This window comes from Neomonachus schauinslandi, chromosome 15, assembly GCF_002201575.2.
Source record: "Neomonachus schauinslandi chromosome 15, ASM220157v2, whole genome shotgun sequence".
Lineage (NCBI taxonomy): Eukaryota > Metazoa > Chordata > Mammalia > Carnivora > Phocidae > Neomonachus > Neomonachus schauinslandi.
In genome coordinates this window covers 39,831,055-39,838,632 of record NC_058417.1, presented here as the reverse complement: position 1 = coordinate 39,838,632, position 7,578 = coordinate 39,831,055, and the positions used below count along the sequence as shown (strand labels likewise).

At 50.5% G+C, this 7,578-nt stretch overlaps 1 protein-coding gene across 1 annotated transcript in view; it reads right to left on the bottom strand.

The window, feature by feature from the left end:
* LOC110573273 (signal transducer and activator of transcription 5B) overlaps positions 1-7,578 on the bottom strand; it is an 871,639-nt gene that overhangs the window by 424,592 nt on the left and 439,469 nt on the right. The gene's annotated exons all lie outside the window — the stretch shown is intronic.

Below are 7,578 nucleotides of genomic sequence, written 5' to 3'. Positions count from 1 at the left end.
TGTAGCAAAGACACAGAGGGGAGTGAGGGAGAAAGGAGTGTTTAAGGATCTGGAGTAGATTTAATTCAATGCACAAACACACTCACAGGCCTCCAGCTTGGAACCTTGGAACCCTAGGAGGTGGGAGGGGTGAAGAGATGGCTGGGCATGAGTCCCCCCTTCAGGGACACCAGGCCTCGTGTGTCTGTCCAAGGGGTGGCCTCCTTGCCAGCCTCAGCCTCCAGCCCTGCCCCGTCCAGCCTTAGCGTACATGTGGTGGATTTCTCCTGGGCGGAACATTCCCTGTGGCCTATGGCTTGGCGTCCAGACCCCTTTTTGGTCTGGCGTGGGCCACCCCAGGCCCTGCCCATCCCTTCTGTCCCCTCAGCCAGCATCCTCCTTGCTGGCTCTTGCCTCCTGATCTTTGTCCATGCTGTTCCCTCTGCCCAGGATGCCTTCACCTGCTCACTCACTGGGAGCCTGCTCAGACCTCCCTCCAGGAATACTTCCTCCATGACTTCCCACTGCTCCCAGCCAGGCCGAACTGGGGCCCCTTCTCTGCTCTGTAATGCCCCATGCACACCATCATTTCACCCATCTCGATGTCGTGACTGTCCGCTTACGTGACGGTTCCCCATGTGCATCCCCCATCTCCCTACCCCGGGGGCCCAGCTGCAATGCGCCTGCCAAGCCTGAGGACCTGTGGCACCTGTGGGCCTGCCATGGCTTCATTTCCTCACCTGCCTGAGGCCGGGCGGTGGAGGGAGGCCGTGGCCTAGTCTGCACAGGATCTCTGACACTGGCACGGATGTGCTGGGGGCAGGCGCGCGGAGCCCAATTGAGAGGCAGGTGTGGGGTGCAGGCAAGAGGTGATGAGATGCAGGATGCTAAGCCGACCTCTGCTGAGGGGAGGGGACAGGACAGAGTGTTCAGAATCACAAGGGCTTTTAACAGTGCACTTGCTCTGCACTCTGTGTTCGGGGCTGTCTTGTTCTGCCCGGGCTGCTGTAACAGAATACCATAGGCTGGGACCTTAAATGTCGGACATTTATTTCTCACAGTTCTGGGGGTTGGAAGTCTAAGATCAAGGTCCCAGCGGATTCCACACCTGGCGAAAGCCCACTCCTTGGCCTGTAGACAGCCACCTCCTCCCTGAGTTCTTGGTGCAAGCTCAGGGAGAGATCTCTCCCTCTTAGAAGGGCACTAATCCCATCACGGGGCCCCACCCTCATAGCCTCATCTAAACCTAAATACATCCCAAAGGCCCCACCTCTAAATATCACCTTGGGGGCTAGGACTTCAACATGTGAATTTGGGGGGAAACAGACATTCAGCCCATGACAGGGCCCTGGCAAAATCCACTCAACTTGGGTAATTTGAGAATTCGGTCAAGGGACAGTTTACAGAGGCGTGGGCAGGGGAAGGGACCACAAGTTTCATAAGAGGCAATGAGGACAAGGGATGGGAGAGGGCAACGAAGCACCAGTGTTAAGGGTTAATACTAGTCATGATTGAGCTTCACATGAGGCGCTGAGCTTCCTGGCAGCCTGGACAAAAAGGGAAAGCTTAAGCTGGTTCATGAAGTGAGTTGACACTTCAGGTTTTCGTGTAGGAGCTAACTGAGCCTCAACCTTGAAAAAAAAATATCAATTCATATCTCTGAACCTCAGTTTCTTCCTCTGTAAAATGGGGATAATGCCTGCTCTGCCTCCTGCACATGAAGACGGAATGAGAGCACAGTGATTCCAGGCAGGAGGAAGGGCGAATGGCAAAAGGCTTTTTCCCAGAGGAGTTTTGCCTTTCTGTTTTCCAGAAGGGACATCTACCCCTAGGGACATCGGCAGGAAACTGTCGCATGACCCTACCTTGCTGCAAGGGAAGCTGGGAAATTGAGGATATTTTATTGCACACGTTGCCCCCTTGATAAAATCAGGGTCCTGATGGTAAGAAAGGAAGGAGGCGTGGAAGACGGGGTAGATCTCCCGACGTGTCTGCTGTGACTCGGAACTAGTCTCCCCGGCTAATCTCTTCCACTTAGGTAGGCTTATTCCAGGGAGGCAGCCGAATTGCTGAGTGCCTGGGTTTCAGCAAAGGAGGCGACCAGAGGGGGAAGTGCAGGCTTAGGTGATGTGGGCAGACCTGACTGAGCGGCCACACCCAAGGAACAGGAAACCCGGCCCTGGTGGTCTGGGCCAATGTCAGTGTCGGCCACCCACCACAGACAACAGGTCTACCTCCATGTCACCAGTACCAGTGGAGAGTGACACCCACCTATCACAATGGCAGGTGCCACGCTGAAGACAAGGGAGGCAGCACCAAGCGCCCCCAGAAATGGCAATGAGTCAGAATGAGGGGCAGAATCCAACAAGGTGGTGGTGGGCAGAAGACCTTCCTCTGCCCTACGTCCTGCCAGCTGGACTTAGAATCAAATTGACACGAGAAAGATTAACAGAGGAAAATCAAATTTAATAGGTGTACCTATGGGGAATCCATGCAGACATGAACTTCCAAAGACAGTGAGGCAATGGGAAGCTTATCTGAGCTAAGGAGAGGGGAAGGGTCTGAGGATACAAAGGGGAGAAAGCTCACTAGCCGGAAAGTGAGAGGAGAGGTTTGGAAAAACAGGAAAAATTTTGGTAGCTGAAGGGGAGGCAGAGAGCTTTTCCTGCATCTGCTGGGTTTTGATTATTTTTACCTTGAAATAATATTTGCCCAAGTGGCGCATCTTGGGGCAGCCTGCCCTTGGCCCCTACATTGGGATTTCTTTTTTTTTTTTTTTTAAAGATTTTATTTATTTGACAGAGACACAGTGAGAGAAGGAACACAAGCAGGGGGAGTGGGAGAGGGAGAAGCAGGCGCCCAATGACTGAGCCACCCAGGCACCCTACATTGGGATTTCAATATCAAGTTATCAGGGGGCACCTGGCTGGCTCAGTGGGTAGAGTATGCGACTGTTGATCTCGGAGTTATGAGTTTGAGCTCCACGTTGGGCATAGAGATTACTTAAACAACAACAAAATCAAGTTATCAAAATAAATCCAAAGTAATTATCATTTGTGAACCTAAAAGTACTGTTAAAAATGCAGTTTGTCAATTTAAAACGTTCTTAAAAAATTAAAAATGTTTTTAGGGCGACTGGGTGGCTCAGTTGGTTAAGCGACTGCCTTCGGCTCAGGTCATGATCCTGGAGTCCCAGGATCGAGTCCCACATCGGGCTCCCTGCTCGGCAGGGAGTCTGCTTCTCCCTCTGACCCTCCTCCCTCTCATGCTCTCTGTCTCTCATTCTCTCTTTCTCAAATAAATAAATAAAATCTTTAAAATAAAATAAAATAAAAATGTTTTTAAAGTATTAACAGGGCGACTCGCTGGCTTAGTCAGTGGAGGATATGACTCTTGATCTCAGGGTTCTAAGTTGAAGCCCCACATTGCGTGTAGAGATGACTTAAAATCTCTAGGGGGCGCCTAGGTAGCTCAGTTGGTTAAATGTCTGACTCTTGATCTCAGCTTGGGCCTTAATCTCAGGGTCATGAGTTCAGGCCCCCACATTGGGCTCTATGAGTGTGGAGCCTACTTAAATAAATAAATAAATAGGGCGCCTGGGTGGCTCAGTTGGTTAAGCAACTGCCTTCGGCTCGGGTTATGATCCCAGAGTCCTGGGATCGAGTCCCACGTCAGGCTCCCAGCTCAGCGGGGCGCCTGCTTCTCTCTCTGACCCTCTCCCCTCTCATGCTGTTTCTCTCTCTCTCTCTCTCTCAAATAAATAAATAAAATCTTATAAATAAATAAAATAAAATCTTTTTAAAAATCAATTAAAAATGAAAAATAAATTGTCTTACACTAAAAAACTTTGAAAACATGTCTATACAACCTCATCTAAAAAGCATGTAAGTTGGCTAAAAAGATACACTCAACAAGATAACATAAAGAAGTAGGAAATAATTAGATGGAATCCTAAATCCTATGCTTGATCCAAAACATCTATGCACATTTAGAGAACATGGGGAAATTTGGTAACACCCAAGACATGTGGGAAAGATTTGAGAAATTCAGTTAGTTGACCCCACTTCCCAATAATTACTAGTACAATGAAGCTGTGGAAAATGTGTCCAAATGCAGTCCCGGTCTCTGGAAGGAACAGGGGCACTCTTCATGGGCTAGATTCGTGGGTCATTCGTTCCTTCAATCACCAAAAGCTTCCTAAGGACCTTTTCTGCCAGGCTTTGCTCACAACCCTAGGGATAGAGATGCCCCACATTCTTGTCTTCCGGGTGTGAAACAGACAAGAAAGCAATGGTAGCAGGAGAGTGCGCATGTGCTTAGGAGTCTCAGTGGGTTCAGCAAGCCCATGGAGGGAGTGGATGACATTTGAGTTGCCTTTCAAATAAGGAAGTGTTCAATGGAAATCATGGAATGTACCTGGGATTTCCTGGCAGTGGGAGCAGCAAAGATGTGAGGATGGGAAAATGAGCACAGAGTTAGGAGAAATGACACCCCGTCTGGGAGCAAGGAGGGCTTCTCAGAGGAGGAGGCCAGCCTCAGCAGGAGAGCCAGAGAGGAGCAGGAGTGAGCCAGCAGGCTCGCCCGCTGACCCCCACCATCACCCCAGGTACTTCCCCTCTGCCTTCTCTCCTTCCCCTCTCCTGACCAGCAGGGGGCCTAGAAAACCAGAAGACACCAGGCTGAGGGGCTCAGGCCCCCAGCATCCCCACTTCCTCAGCCCAGGCCCGGGAGAGGCTCAGAGTGTTCAGTGCCCAAGAGTCTGACCAGGGTCTGGGAAGAAGGAATAAAGGAAAGGGGGCCTTACGTTGTGGAGGGGCCTGGGCACTGGTGGGGAGAGGGATGAGGGGTCCCAGGAGTCCCACAGGAGGGGAGCAGGAGTGGGGGTGGTGAGGCGGTTCCCCTGGCCCATGTCCAAGGCACTCCCTTCTGCCCTGTTCCCAGTCTGATGCAGAAAGTGGTCCTGGTGTCTGACCCCCCCCCGGATCCTTGGCACTGACCCTCAGTGGTTCTTGCCATGGGGTAGCCTGTCCTAGGTTCATTTTCCAGGATCAGGCCAGGCAAGGAGGCCTGAGCCGGGGGCGCACTGAGGCTGGGTTTGGAGTGACTATGCTTGGCCCCAAGTTCATGGCTGTGGTGGGTCGCAAGCCCCTTCCTGTCTTCTCTAGTTCAGCAGGGTGCATACTGGGAGGGAAGGAGGAGGTCTGCGGTTTCTGTTCTGCCAACCTCTCTGGTTAGAGCAGCAGAACTGGGCTGAAGGACTCCACTGGAGAGGGGCGCACGGGGTCTCTTGGGCTGTCATGGGCTTATCAGCCAGGCCAAAACGCTTACTTGTGGAGTGACCAGGGGTCTGAGCTTTGGCTTCTCCAACCGTCCAATGAAGTTGCCATCCTTACTCTGCCTCTTCTGTGGGTTCACTGATCCCATGGGTGAGGGCTGGCTGGGTGAGGGTAGGGGGTATGCGGGCTGGCACCGCCCTCTGGTGGCTATAGCTAGAGTTGCCTTGCAAGGTGTGGGGGGAGTGGGTAGAGGGTGCAGTCTACTGGGAGCCTGAGGGTCCCCTTCAGCTCTGTCTTCTCCACTCCACTTTCTTCTTCTTCACCGCAAACTTCCCAGGGTCCTCAGGGCTGCTTTCTCATGGAATAATTCAATTCAGCAAACATCCATTCAGCAGGAATAGAATGGGCCCCTATTGTATGTCCTGTTCTGTGCACGCCCTGTATCTCAAACGAATAAATAAATCTTAAAAAAAAATAAAGGTACACAGGGGAAAAAAGACAAATTACATTCAGCGAAATAAAGAGAAGAATGAATTCGAGTCCCAGTTGAAATGTGCTTTAAGAATAAAATGCCCAGGGTGCCTGGGTGGCTCAGTCAGTTAAGCATCTGCCTTCTCTCGCTCTCAAATAAATAAATAAATAAATAAATAAAAATTTTTTTTTTAAGATTTTATTTATTTATTTGAGAGAGAGTGCGTGAAAGAGCACCAGCAGGGGGAGCAGCAGAGGGAGAGGGGGAGAGAGAGGGGGAGAGAGAGAGAGAGAGAGAGAGAGAGAGAGAGAAGCAGGCCCCCTGCTGAGCAGGGAGCCCAGACCCTAGGATCATGACTTGAGCCGAAGGCAGACGCTTAACCATCTGAGCCACCCAGGCACCCAATAAATAAAATCTTAAAAAAATAAAATAAAATGCACAGTCAGTTTAGTATAAAGAATGTAAAAATATAATCTCATTAATAATTTTTTATGTTGATTACATGTTGAAGTGATAATATTTTGGAGATACTAGATTAAATAAAATATATTATTAAAACTAATTTTAGGGCACCTCGCTGGCTCAGTCTTGATCTCGGGGTCATGAGTTTGAGCCCCAGGATGGGCGTGGAGTTTACTTAGAATTAAAAAGAAAAAAGTTTCAAAAATGAAATAAAATAGGGGGCACCTGGGTGGCTCAGTTGGTTGAGCGTCTGCCTTCAGCTCAGGTCATGATCCCAGGGACCTGGGATTGAGCCCCGCATCAGGCTTCCTGCTCAGCGGGGAGCCTGCTTCTCCCTCTCCTCCCCCTGTTTGTGCGTGCTCTGTCTCTGTGTTAAATAATCTTTTTTAAAAGGATTTTATTTATTTATTTATTTTATATTTGTATATCGTAGGGACTCAGTAAATATTTGTCAAATGAATGAATGGACCCAGATGGAAGGAAACATTCTTACCACAATGCTTCTCCATGGGAAAGCTGGTGGACAGGGCAGTCTGATCCTCGTTCCTGGGTTTTGTCTCTTGTTCCATGCTGTGTCACGGACACCTGGCCCGCAAGGCACGTTGTCAGCACTAGAAAGCTCTGTCCCAGGTGTAGCCCTTGGGCAGTAGCCCCTGTCCTGGGCTCAGGCTTAGCGTGATGGCTGTGGGGAAGGGGCTCCTGGAATTCCCTAGAAATGGATTCATGTGGAGGGGGCAGGGAGGTTATCACAAAAATCTAGAAGAGAGGATGAGGCCTCAACAGCAGAGGGACTGACGAGGAGACTGGTCATTTGAGAAATATTTAGGAGGTAAATCAAGCAGGACAGGTGATTGATGGGTTATTGAAGGGAAGAAAATTTGCACACTAAGAATGATTCTAAGGCTTTAAAAGAATTAGTGCCACAACCATCTCTTTCTGGCCGGCAGGTTCTTCCATTCTAAAGGGACAGAAATGGCCACCGACCGACTCCTCTGCCGCCCCATCCAACTCATTGTAGGTACCGCCTCCCAATTGCGCACTCTGAGGGACACGCTCAGGGGCCATGCGGGACGAGGTCCGAGGGGTCTTCACCCGGGAGACCTCTAAGCGCAGTCTCCAGGAAGAACAGGTGTCTGCCAGGGTGGGAGGAGGTGGGCAAAGCCAATGAGGGCTGGAGGTAAAGCACAAGCAAAGGTAATAAGACGAAGTAAGAAATAAGGAAGACGGCTGTCGAGCGGCTGGAGCACAGGGGTGTGAGCGCAGGGACCAGTGTGACGCGCCAGACTTGTCAGCGCGTTGAGACCATACTGGAGTTTGGATTCATGTCCCAGCTACCGGAGAAAGCACAAAACTGCCCTAACTCCCAGGGCATACCCAGGGTGGGCAGCC